This window comes from Coloeus monedula (assembly GCF_965178545.1).
Source record: "Coloeus monedula genome assembly, chromosome: 3".
Taxonomy (NCBI): Eukaryota; Metazoa; Chordata; class Aves; order Passeriformes; family Corvidae; genus Coloeus; species Coloeus monedula.
In genome coordinates this window covers 35,809,833-35,821,975 of record NC_138783.1, presented here as the reverse complement: position 1 = coordinate 35,821,975, position 12,143 = coordinate 35,809,833, and the positions used below count along the sequence as shown (strand labels likewise).

General features: G+C 38.7%; 1 protein-coding gene across 1 annotated transcript in view; it reads right to left on the bottom strand.

Annotated features, from left to right (window-relative positions):
• Nucleotides 1-12,143, bottom strand: part of TMEM135 (transmembrane protein 135) — a 160,862-nt gene that overhangs the window by 19,819 nt on the left and 128,900 nt on the right. The gene's annotated exons all lie outside the window — the stretch shown is intronic.

The following is a 12,143-nucleotide window of genomic DNA, read 5'->3' as shown; positions in this document are numbered from 1 at the left end:
GAAGAGGAACACCAGCTTTTCATTAACAAAAACCAGCACATTTGCAGCAACTCTGTGGCTATCCTTGATTCCCAGTTGTCACCACAGCCTTGGGACATCTCTGAAACAAAGGATACAGTATCAAATGCCAGTGCTTCTCTTTTTTATCCAAACCAACAGGGGATAAACTTTTAAAGGATGGTGACAGAACCACTAGGGTGACAATGCAAGATGACAAAGAACTGTTGCTTTATGGAAAAGTAGTCATGACGAGTTTAACAAAACAGAAGTTTTGCTGCAAGGAGAGAAAGGAGGGTTGGATCTCAATGAAACACCCATCCTCTTGTGAAAAGCTGCAGGGAATCGATTTTCTGACTTTGAGATAAATTGTTGTACTTTGCAAAGCGCTGATCTCTGCAGCTCCTTACTTTAAGATGACTTAATCTGTAAGTCTCAGTTTTTCAATTATACAGTGGTTGCTCTGATTCTGAGCTTGATTATATATATCTATCTGTTCTTACCAACTATAGGGTTCCTTGTGTGACGAATGACAACAACAAGGAGCCCATATTTGGCTATGAAAGATTTAGGTTATTGACTTTTTTTCTGTCCAGGATACAATGAGAAGAGCTGAAGCTTGCAGCTGTTACTGATTCCTCCTGAAAAGCCATTTTGGTAGCATAGGAGAGAGAAGATACTTGTGTTTTTTTGCCCTTTTCTTTTTATAGAATTGCATGGGGAATACATGATGATGAAAATGCATTCCTGACACAATACACAAAGCACAAACTAGTAAATTATCAACACCGTTATTTCAAGAGGACACCTACTCTAAGGGGAGACAGGCCAACAGTCACAAAAGCTTTGCAAACACAAGCAGATGAAGAAAACCCTTTGCCTTCCACCTGCAGAGACCATGTTGTCCCTGGAAGTGCTGTGCCCACACCCTCCTAGAGCAGGTGACACCACCTCTCAGAAGGCTCCATGAGTGGTCAACATGTACTACCAATGGCTGGATATACACAAACAGCAGGAAAAACTTAACAAGATCAAAGATGTTCACAAATGAAGGGGAGTGCCTGCTGCAGAGCTGGTAAGACATCACAGCACTAAATACTCCTGGGAAACTCTTCCCAAGGGTATGACCTTCAACACGTATGGTTCCAAGGACTTGGTTTTGTCAACATGTGCACAATAAGTATCAGGCACAGTTGCACACAGCATCAAAAAATTCATGGCAAAGACTTTGTCTTTTAAAATTACAGCAGTTAAAATATTGGTCACATATTTTGATCTCTAGGGGTTCAAGGTAAATACATACAAATAAAATTGCTCACTGTATCTTTAATTAACATAGAACTTTGAAACCAAAGATATGTAGTAATTGTATTTGTTATGATTCTTTACCCATACACACAGTTCAAAAGCTGAAGCACTATCACAGCACTCTTACAGAAAGATGGACTCAAAAATGGGTTGAAAATTAAATGATGGACTGAAGCAACTGAAATCAGTTTAGCCCAGAGATCACAGTGAATCACTGGCAGAAGTACAGAGTCCAAATGCACAGGTTTAACATATACCCCACTCCATCCACAGAACCACAGTCCAGTTTCATAAGTCTGATTTTAAACCTGCAGCGGACTGTAGGTTAAATGCCCTTCGATTGAAGGGAGTCCGACACATTATGCCTGCAAGCTGCCAGTTCAAGAATAGGGCTTTAGTTTCTACTTTTGCAGTAAATTAAAACCATACACAAACCCCAATCTAAACACGCATGTAAGTGTTTGTGGAATAATATTGGAACAGAAAAGTAATCACAGTATGACCATAATTATGTTTTTTCCTTAATCATTCCAGTGCAACTGCACTTCCAGTTGCAAGTGTTCAATGATTCCTTTACTGCACCACCAGATGTCCCTGCCCAGCTGTGCTCAAAGCACCCTGATGGATGCTATCCTACAATTCATTTCCTTTGAATTGACCTCAAAGAAAATTTCTTCACTAATATTGGAAATCAGAAGACATCTGAATCACCAAAAGAGAAACTAGCACTCCAACCCCCTACTTTTTTTCTCCAAGAAACAAAAAATATTTCTAATGCCTATTCTAATTACACAATAAGTCAATTCTATGCAGAAACTATTTAGTGTATTGGATCTTTATTAGCTATGCTTACTTTTCTTATTTTTTTAGTTGTTCTGTGTATTTATAGAGCTACAGCCATGAATCTCCCTGAAAAATTAATCAAAATATGTAGTTCAATAAGGAAGTGATGCTAAAGACACAATTAGAGTTTTTTCCCTTAACTTCCTATTTAATTTTAAAAAAGTAAAAGGTGCAATTAAGCTCTTCGATAGAATTTAATTAATGTTGCTTGCTGTCTAAACTGTCTTCTGTAAAGTCATTCTGCATAACTAATGGGTGTGTGGAAATACTGCTTATTGTGCTGTTCTATAAACAGGAGTCCTAGAGAAACAATATTTGCAGTCAAGAGTAATTTGTACTGCAACTCCCCTTCTCTGGCATGGCCATTTTGTTCTGATGAATGAAGCAGCAACCAACAAGAAAACTGGAATTCTAATTTTTTGCTTTACATCATGAATCATGAATTCACTATATTAAAGGTTTCAGAATGCCAGTCTAGAGATTGAAATGACCTTTTTTTTCACTCACTAGGTACACAACACTGGCAGCAACCAAAAAAACCTATGCACTGATGTCAAACACAGTTCTTTTTGGGGGTGGGGGGTGTGTGTGACAACCCCCTTGCAGAGAGACATCACAAATTCAGTGACTGGCCTCAGCAGTGACTGCTGAGGTACAACACTGGCTGCACATGGCACATTTCATGAACACCTGGCTGCTAATAACTAAACTAAGAGTAATGATTTGCTTCATACAGCCACTAATTGGTAATAATAATGCCACCACTAATTGGTTATAATAACTTTTACTCAATGCTTCATTGCTCAAGGGGTGAAAAAGCCTGCACTCTGCTGCTGACCCCCATGAGCCACTCAAGCTTCAAATGAGCCTAGTACAATGCATTACATGTGCCCAGCACTGCAGACACTGCTGGGATGGGAAAAACCTTAAACAGTGAATTGTAAGGGGTTTTTTTAGGGTACTATTCAACTTGCCAAGCCTGGGATAACAGAGTTGTATGGCATCAGAAGAACTCAGCGTAGCTCACCTACCTTTCTGCAAGGGCACGTAGCGATAGGACAAGGGGGAAAGGATTCACACTGAGAGGACAGGTTTAGATTAGGTATTAGGAAGAAATTCTTCACAGTGAGGGTGATGAGGCACACGTTGCCCAGAGCAGCTGTGGATGCCCCAGCCCTGGCAGTGTTCAAGGCCAGGTTGGACTGGTCTTTGAACAACCTCATCTAGTGGAAGGTGTCGTGGCCTATGACGACCCTTAAGGTTCCTTCCAAACCAAACCATTCTACTACTCTGTGTTTCCCACCACCCTGAAAATCCCAGGGACCAAATCCCATGCTGCAGGAGATCAACACTGGTTTTTGCCCAGCAAGCAGTAATTTAAATGGTGCATAATTTGGTTACATTTTCCCATCAGAGGGGATTGTCCCTGGTACAAAGCCAAGAGCACCAGTGACTTTGCCAGCTGTCCCTGCTGGCAGAATGTACCTGATCACACAGCAGAAATGCTCTACTCTGTTCCAGCTTTTGTTTGGCCAGAGCCCTGGTTGGAGCCGAAGGAGCAGAAGAATCAAGGAGCCAAAGCAATAAATTTGGGTTCTCAAAATTCCCCTGCTGGGACTATTCTGGCACATGAGCAAATAGGGTCGATTTTAATCGTGCGTATTTATAAGATAAATTTAACTTACGGCCACACACATTTATTTTTTCATAAAGAAAACAGCAAAAGTGGAATAGAGCCAAGGCTTGATACAAGCTATACTTCCAACAAGACACGAACTAACTGTAATTATGTTTATATATGTAAAGAGGTGCTGTACACGAGTTAACTGTACTCTCCCTCCATCCTGCAAGAAGAATTTCCCACACTGAACTTTAAGGCTGGATGCCAGCAATTATGATTTGGGTTTTTTATTAGTATGTCTCTTTTGGGTTTTTTTATTAGTATGTCTTGTCATAGCTCTTCTCAAGATTTTCTGTGACCAATTGACATACACTGCACCAGAAACCTTCTGAGGGAACATCACTTTTCGCCCACGGAACTGGTAAGCAGAAAGCAGCTCACAGTAGTAACAACAAGCCACATTTAACAACATCCCCACAGTGCTTATGTTATCCTTCAGGGTAAGAGCAAATTAGAAACTCCTATATGCAGAGCTCTCATTATGGCCATGTGGGAAGGAAGCACTTCAAGCACAGGACATGTGTTAGCATATTACTGCAACACCTCTGCCCGTGAAGACTGGCTGGGGGTGCAGGTTTCCAGTGTCTTCTTTATGGAAGAGGGAGAATCATAGTGATGAAATGTGACTGTCTGGACATGGCAGCTATAGCCCTTGCTATTAAATCCCTTGCTTTTAGGAATTAAAGGCTATCTACAGTATTTTGTGACCTATGCTGATCTCTAGAGGATAGTCCATTTTCTGTTTTAAGTTGCTTAGAGAGGTTACTATACCTCCCTCCAGTTTTTCAGTTGGATTCCATGATCTTAAATGATTCATTTCTCATCCTCTCCCCAGTGTTAAAAGTCAACTGCAACAGGTGCCATTTTTCTGAGGTATCTTCTATATCCATTTCTCTTCTTTCTTTTCCATCTTTTGTCCTTTCTTCCTACAAGTTGAGCTCCTCTTTCATATTTCCCCCCAACTCTCCTTTAAATGTTATTCTCAAAAGCTCATTTCTTTTTCTTAAAAAATAATTCATCAATACTTCCTCATGGACTGACACCATGCTATCAAGTGGGTTGTGGCTACAAGACTGAAAGCGCAGAGCAAGCACCACTGAAAAACAGGATTATAAATAAATTCAGGACTCAGACACACATGCTTAATCATCCTGAATCACAGAAATGAAAGAATTAGTTCAAGCTCAGTTCTAAGCAGTTTTGAGACTAATTTGTTTATGTGATGACTGCAACATAAAATCACATTTTGGAAATACTAGTTTCCCAAAAGGCTCTGAGATCCAAGAACAATTCCAAACCAGTCAGACTTCCCTCAGTGATGTAACTATGTAGAAAAATATTACTTTAAAATGAAGTATTTTATATCTCTGGTTATAAAATAAGAGCTAATACAGTCCAATCCGGTAGGACGAAGAAAACCAAAACCAAAGGTTGTTCAGAAATGTCTATCACTAGTATTTTGCCCAGTGGAGGAACACACATTTACACTTTTAAGTAGAAAATCTTATTTCTAAGCATTATGATTGGACACACTACAAAATCTATTTTGACTTGTCCTTATTTAGTTGTGGTGAACTTTCCAGCTGTCTGAAGACTATCTAGATCCTTCTCAGCAACCAAAGAACAATTGATTTTTGTGCTAATCTCAATGTCTAAATGCGTCAAGGTGTCAGTGGTTTATGATGAGGATGCGGGAAGACATTTTTGTCCCAATTAAAATAAATCTGTGGGAAACTGAATCCTAAAAATCTCTGTAGATATGGTTACACAAGAGTATTCTGACTTCAGGAATTATTTATATTTCTCACATTATATTAAAAAAGAAAGACTACCTTGCTTATATATTTTCTCATCAGAAATAAAGAGCACCAAATCTAAGATTGCAGCACCCTACTTGGGAAACAGAGAGGTATTTAGATGCAATTCTTTCAGATAAAAAACACTCCTTGCAGCTGAGTAGCACATAAGCACAAAGGAGCTTCCTTTCTAGATCTATGTGAGGCACAGGAGATCAAATCACAGTAAGCTTCCATCATAGATGGTGGTGTGGTTTAACCTGGCAGTCAGCTACACACCACACAGCTGCTTGCTCAACCCCCATGCTTCTCTCTTCCTCTACTCTCACAGGACTGGGATGGAAAAACTGATGGAAAGCCTTTTCTTCCCCTCCTCCCTCCCAGGGTCAGGAAGGAGGCCCCAGCACACTGGACCACGTAACCCCAGGAGAACTAACTCCAGCTACAGGCAGAGAACATCACCACTGCACCAACAGCTGCCTCCTCCGAGACTCAGTAGCATCATGAGACACAACTTGCACAGAGGCAATCCAGAGGCAAATTTACGGGAAAGAAACTACCCATACCCAGATTCTCTCTCCCCTGAATTTCCCCATTTCTGGATTAAACATATATTTTCTTTTTATTTTTACACACAGGTCTTACCTATTCAAGCCAGAACTATGAAAAAATTATAAGGTGCAATTATAAGCAAAATTAAAATAAATTATTAAAATTTAATTAAAATAATTATAAGCAAAATTTTATAAGCAAAATCTAATCTTGTATCCCATGGACAACATGCAGCTTTTGGAAAACATGTCAGAAGTCACATTAAAAATAATTGAAATCAGAAGAGCTGTAGTTAATGAAAATTATACTTCAAACTTTTAAATGTGCAAATGTAGCCAGGATCAAAATTCAGTCAAAAGTCTCATAACTTGTGTTTCCAAATCAGATAGTTAACTTTTGCATGTTTAAATAAAACATTAAAGAATGTATCCATGGCATTTCTGTTAGTTGTGCCTGAAGTACAAAATGATCTTTTGAAAAGGCCATGGTTTTGCAACCATTAGACACAGTGAACATAAAACCTTATTTTATAAAAAAGTAAATGAACAAGGAAAGAATAAGTAGGGACAACATTCAATGAGAATGGTGAGATGAGCACCGTGGAGGATGTACATTATTTTTTTCTTGACCTAAGTTGAATGCATCACTTTCAGTACTTGGAAAGAAAAGGTGCATGGAAATGACAAACCATGTAGTCAACAGTGAACTATGGTCCCACAAGCTCGCATGTAAACCCAGGGAATTCCATTTTGGAAGAAAAATTCTGTAATTCTGTGAAGAATGTGATACTGCAACTGAAAAGAAAGCTGCTTTTATTGTAGTTAAATTACAATACTGGATTCAGGGCTGTAAACCAAAGCTGCTATCAATCAACACTTCACATCTGACTGTTAATCAAGTTTCCTGTTTTACTGTCAAATTGAAATCAGATTTCTAGTGATGTTAATTATCCTACTACTTAAAATGCTCTCATTTCTTCAGAGATTAGCACTTTCTGAAATGTGCAAGTAACTGCAATTCCAGTAAGTGGAATTTGTCTTAAAAGGTCTTAAAAACAACAAAAAAAATTTGTTATTTTAGCTGGATGAAGACATTCCATATCTCTGTGTACCAAAAATGCTGTGCTGTGGGCTCAGGAGCAGCAACTGAATCATTCAGGTGGCCATGTTCCCATCTCAAGATCCTTCATGAAAGCCCCTGCCTCAGACAGCTAATCGAAGAAGCCAACACAGAACCACAGAACAGTATGGGGGGAAGGGACCTTTAAAGAGCCTCTAGTCCAACACCCCCGCCAGGGGCAGGGACACCCTCAACTGGATCAGGTTGCTCAGAACTGCATCCAGCCTGGCTTTGAATGTTTTCAGGGATGGGATATCTACCACCTGTCTGGGCAACTTCTGCCAGTTCACCACCCTTATAATAAAAAGATTATCTTTTATATCCAGTCTAAATCTACCCTTTTAGTTTAAAACCATTAAGCCTTGTCCTGTCACTACAGATTCTATTAAAAAGTCTGTTGCCACCCTTCTTATAAATCCCCTTTAGGTACTAGAAGGTGCTCTAGGGTCTCCCAGGAGCCCTCTCTTCTCCAGGCTGAGCAACCCCAATTCAGGAAAGGTGTTCCAGCCCTCTGATCATCTTCGTGGCCTCCTCTGAACCTGCTCCAACAGGTCCATGTCTTTCCTGTGCTGAGGACTTCAGACCCGAATACAGTTCTCCAAGCAATTAAAAAAGCTGACTAAACAATGAAGTTAAGGATTTAACTACTTAGTTCAATTGATTTGTTGAATTTTGCGAAGTGACGTTATTTTTCCACTATCCAATTTTGACCTTTTCCTTACAAGTGTTTTATCAAAAAACAGTAACCTTCTGTTACAGCAAAACCCAAACACTCTTTCCAAATCAGGCACAGAACAAAAATAGGAAATGTAAAAAAACCCCTGGAGACATGAAGATGGAAACTCAAATTGTCTCTAGAGGCATGAGGACACAGAGAAATGTACCTCAACACGTGTACAAACCCACGTCCACCTCTGGAACCAGGGCTGCACTGATGCTGGCTCATTGTTGTTAGAACAATGAGTCAGTCACTAAAGGGACATGCTGTTATGAGATTAAAAAACAAATAATCTCAAACCGACAGCGGGTTTTGCTCATTATCAAATAATGGAGGCACCTGCAGTGATTCTATCTTAGAAGGGGACCTGTGCTAAATTTATCTACTGCCAAATTTTCCTCTGGCTTTTTCTACCGGCTCTCTGCAATTGGAAAAGAAGAAAAAAAGAGAAAAGAAAAAATAAGAGGTTAAATTTGTTGGAACTGTTTTCTGTAAACATACTTAATGCTATTTGCAGATAATTAAAAATTTCAGTGAGCTAAACCTCTCCCATTGAATGATTAATTCCAGCATTCAAGAGAAATGGATACAACATTTGATTTTCCTAAATGATCCTGTAATTGGATTTGAGGAAAAGGTTTGGCTGTTTGCTTCGTTTCAATTTGGGGAAAATGTGATTAAAAGGAGAAAATCCATTTATATTTTTATACTTATTAACCCTATCGCTGACATTTAATAAAATATATGATCCAAATAAATTTATAATGAAATGAAAAGCTATAAAAATATTCTAAAGAAATTAGCAATCATTCTGAATGTGCCACGCCATTGCTGAGCTAGGATAGAGAGTGAAGATCAGTGAGTTATTTTTAATACATTGACTTGAATTGAGATCTTCACTCTGTTACTCAGAAATATTCTTAATTCCGTATAATGCAGAATGTTGCCAAAATCATCAAGACTGTTACAAGTATTTAGCCATAAGCATTAGGAGAACATCAGCTGGTTGTTACACACAAACTAAATGACCATTTCAAAGTTTGTTGAAATTCAACTTCTGTTTCCTTGCTATGGTAACTGCCCCCGTACAGATTTACCTAGAGTTTACACCCACATCTCCAGCTTGAATGCTGTGGTATTTGCTTCTGATGTTTGTAAGTACCATAAGAAGTCTTGTAAAGACATTAAAATGTAAAATCTGTGCTGGAAGAACCACAGAGTGAATAAAATGTTTGTGCACAGCCTCAAGAAAACACTATTTTGAAAACCAAATTTCAGTGCAACCACAGAAATTCACTCCTGAGTAACTCCCTTGCTGGCTTATACTTTAGCAACAGACCACATTTTACTCTAACATAACAGTTTTATTTTAAATTACTACAGTGCTGATCAGTTAGGTCATATTTTTAGTGCTGCACATCCAGGTGCAATATTTGGAATAGAAAGTTGCATCACCAAAAAAATCCCAAACAAACCAAAAAGACCAACTTGAGAGACTGGCCATGAGACCTAGAGTGACCTGACACACAGCCCACGCCTACAGGTCACAGTCAGAGGGAGGATGTGTCACTTCTGTGATGGACAATTCTTGTCCTTTCTTCTTCTAATAATCACATAAATGTGGCTTCGAAACATCTGTACTGCTTCCAATCTTGATTTTTTGAAAAAACAATTTTTAAGAAAACATGAACTCCATACCAAGAAAGTATATACCCATCCCGATAAAACACATTTCCTCAGAAATATGAAGAAAAATAAAATTTATTATACAGAATACTTTCTGCAGTTAACTAATTTAAGCAAGAGCACAGTATTTTTGAAAATAATCTTCCAAAAATTATTGCTGGGAAGTTAAATGCTGTTGGTATCCTTTAAGAGATCAATAAAACCACCCACAATTATTTCACTTTGTAAATATACCACAGCTGCTTTTGTCAACTACAAAATATGTACCATAATCTCAATTTTCCCAGCATTCCTAGAGAAGGCCAGGCACAGACTGATTGTGAGCCACCAAAGTGACCTCTTAAGTGGCTTAAAAAGTTGCCAATATTCAAACTAGCCAGTTGATAGGTTCTGTCAGGTCATAGAGGAAACTGTAAGCACTTCTTTGCAAGAGAATCATTTCTGTAACGATGGAGCCTTCTTTACTAAAAAACCAAACTATGCTAAACCATGACAGAAAGCTACATAACTTTGGGATGTTTAGTTATTTTTAGAAAAGACAGTGCTAAACACCAACTATGGTACTGTCTGGGAAAGGAGGAATTAGACAAAACTGCAATTCAGCTGGCTTCCTAAGGAGGAAGGTCATACGTAAACAGACACTGTAAGCACCTGGAAGACAACCACAAGGACTTGACTAACAATGAACACACACTTATCAAAAAAAAATCCTTGTAACACTGGGTCTCATTTAATGACTAGGAATGCAAAGCAATGTGTGTCATATGCTATTGACTTAATTCAGGCTTCAGACCTAGAGCATGTGACATTTCCTTTTAAAAACAACCACAGAAACATCATCTAATGGAAGATATCTAGAATGAATACAAAGCTGCTTAGACAAGAGGAGTGAGAGAGCAGTTGTCAATGGCTTCCTGAAAAACTGGAAGGACATACTAAGTGGTACTCCACAAGGACCAGTCCAGGATGTCTGCTACTCAGTAATTTCAGTAGTGAGAGTGGTGACAGAGAAAAAAGTACATGCCTATTACATCTGCAGATAATACTGAGCAGAAAAAGGCTACGAGGGCTATTAAGACAGGCTGAGAGAGTTGGGGTTGTTCAGCCTGGAGAAGACTTTGGGGAAACCTTATATCACCTTCTAATACCTAGAGAGATTACAAGAGAGACAGAGTGGGACTTTTTAGACAGACATTCAGGCTAGGACAAGAAGTAGTGAATTCAAACTGAGAGTAGGTTTAGATTAAATATTGGGAAAAAATTTTTTACTGTGAGTGTGGTGAGACACTGTTACAGGTTGCCCAGAGAAGCTGTGGAAGTGTTCAAGGCCAGGTTGGATGGGGCTTTGAGCAACCTGGTCTAGTGGAAGACAGGAACTAGATGATCTTTAAGGCTCTTTCCAACCCAAAACATTCACAATTCTATGATTTTATGAAGTGGAAGAGATTGGCTCAGAAAAAAACAGGATGCTATTCATCAACTGCATGTGCATTATATGTATGCAGAAACAATCAACTGCACAAATACAGGGTAAGAACTGTGAGGCATCAAAAAGCAAAATCTGATCTGGGATGCAAAAGAAAGGAAGGCTACAACCTGCAAAACACTGAATTGTCTTGCTCTATCATATTTATAAAGCTTTACCAGCTGAAATAAATTGTCTTGTGCATCACAAAGGGGAACAGGGTAAAGGGAGATGGGGGTGGGCAGAGAATATAGCAGATAGCAGTATGTGATGAAGTCTTTGTCATGGAAGTTTGCTACAAAGTAAAGCAAATAATCTGTTTTCCTCATGTTTGTGGATGGGAGAAGAAGGAATAGACCAAAACTGTATCAAGGTTTGTTCAATCAGACTCTGTAAAAATCTTATCTGAAAATATGGCTAAGAATAGATTGCTTAAGGATGTCATGGACTCTCCATTACGGAAGACTTAAAAAAAATTGAAAAGTCAGATATTTTAACATGAATGGGAAGCAAATAAGACAATCTCTCATGACTTCAAGTACTTTTATTCTACATTAAAAGTCTGGAAAATAGACCCAACACTTCACTTAAACGTCCTCACATATCCAAAAATTAAACCAACTGCATAACCTTATTAAGGGGGGAAGGGAAAGTGGAGATTCTCCAGAGCTGTTCTGAAGGTTTCTTTCCCTTGATAACAAAGTATCACTGCAGTAAATGACGAACCAAAAGGGATCAGGCCGCAGTCAGCCCTTGGTTCCTTTAGCTGAAAAAACCCTCAAAAAATAGTAAACAAGAGCAAGAAAATAAGTTTTTAACTTTGAATTCACCTGTTTCTTGTTAGAATTTTCATTAACTGTTCATTAATGTTCAAGTCACAAATGCAACCATTTGTCCTCCTAGAATAAAATTGATCTTGCCCTCATTTTACACTCAGCCAGCAAGCTCAATGCACTTTGTTGTTGCTGAAAATATTAA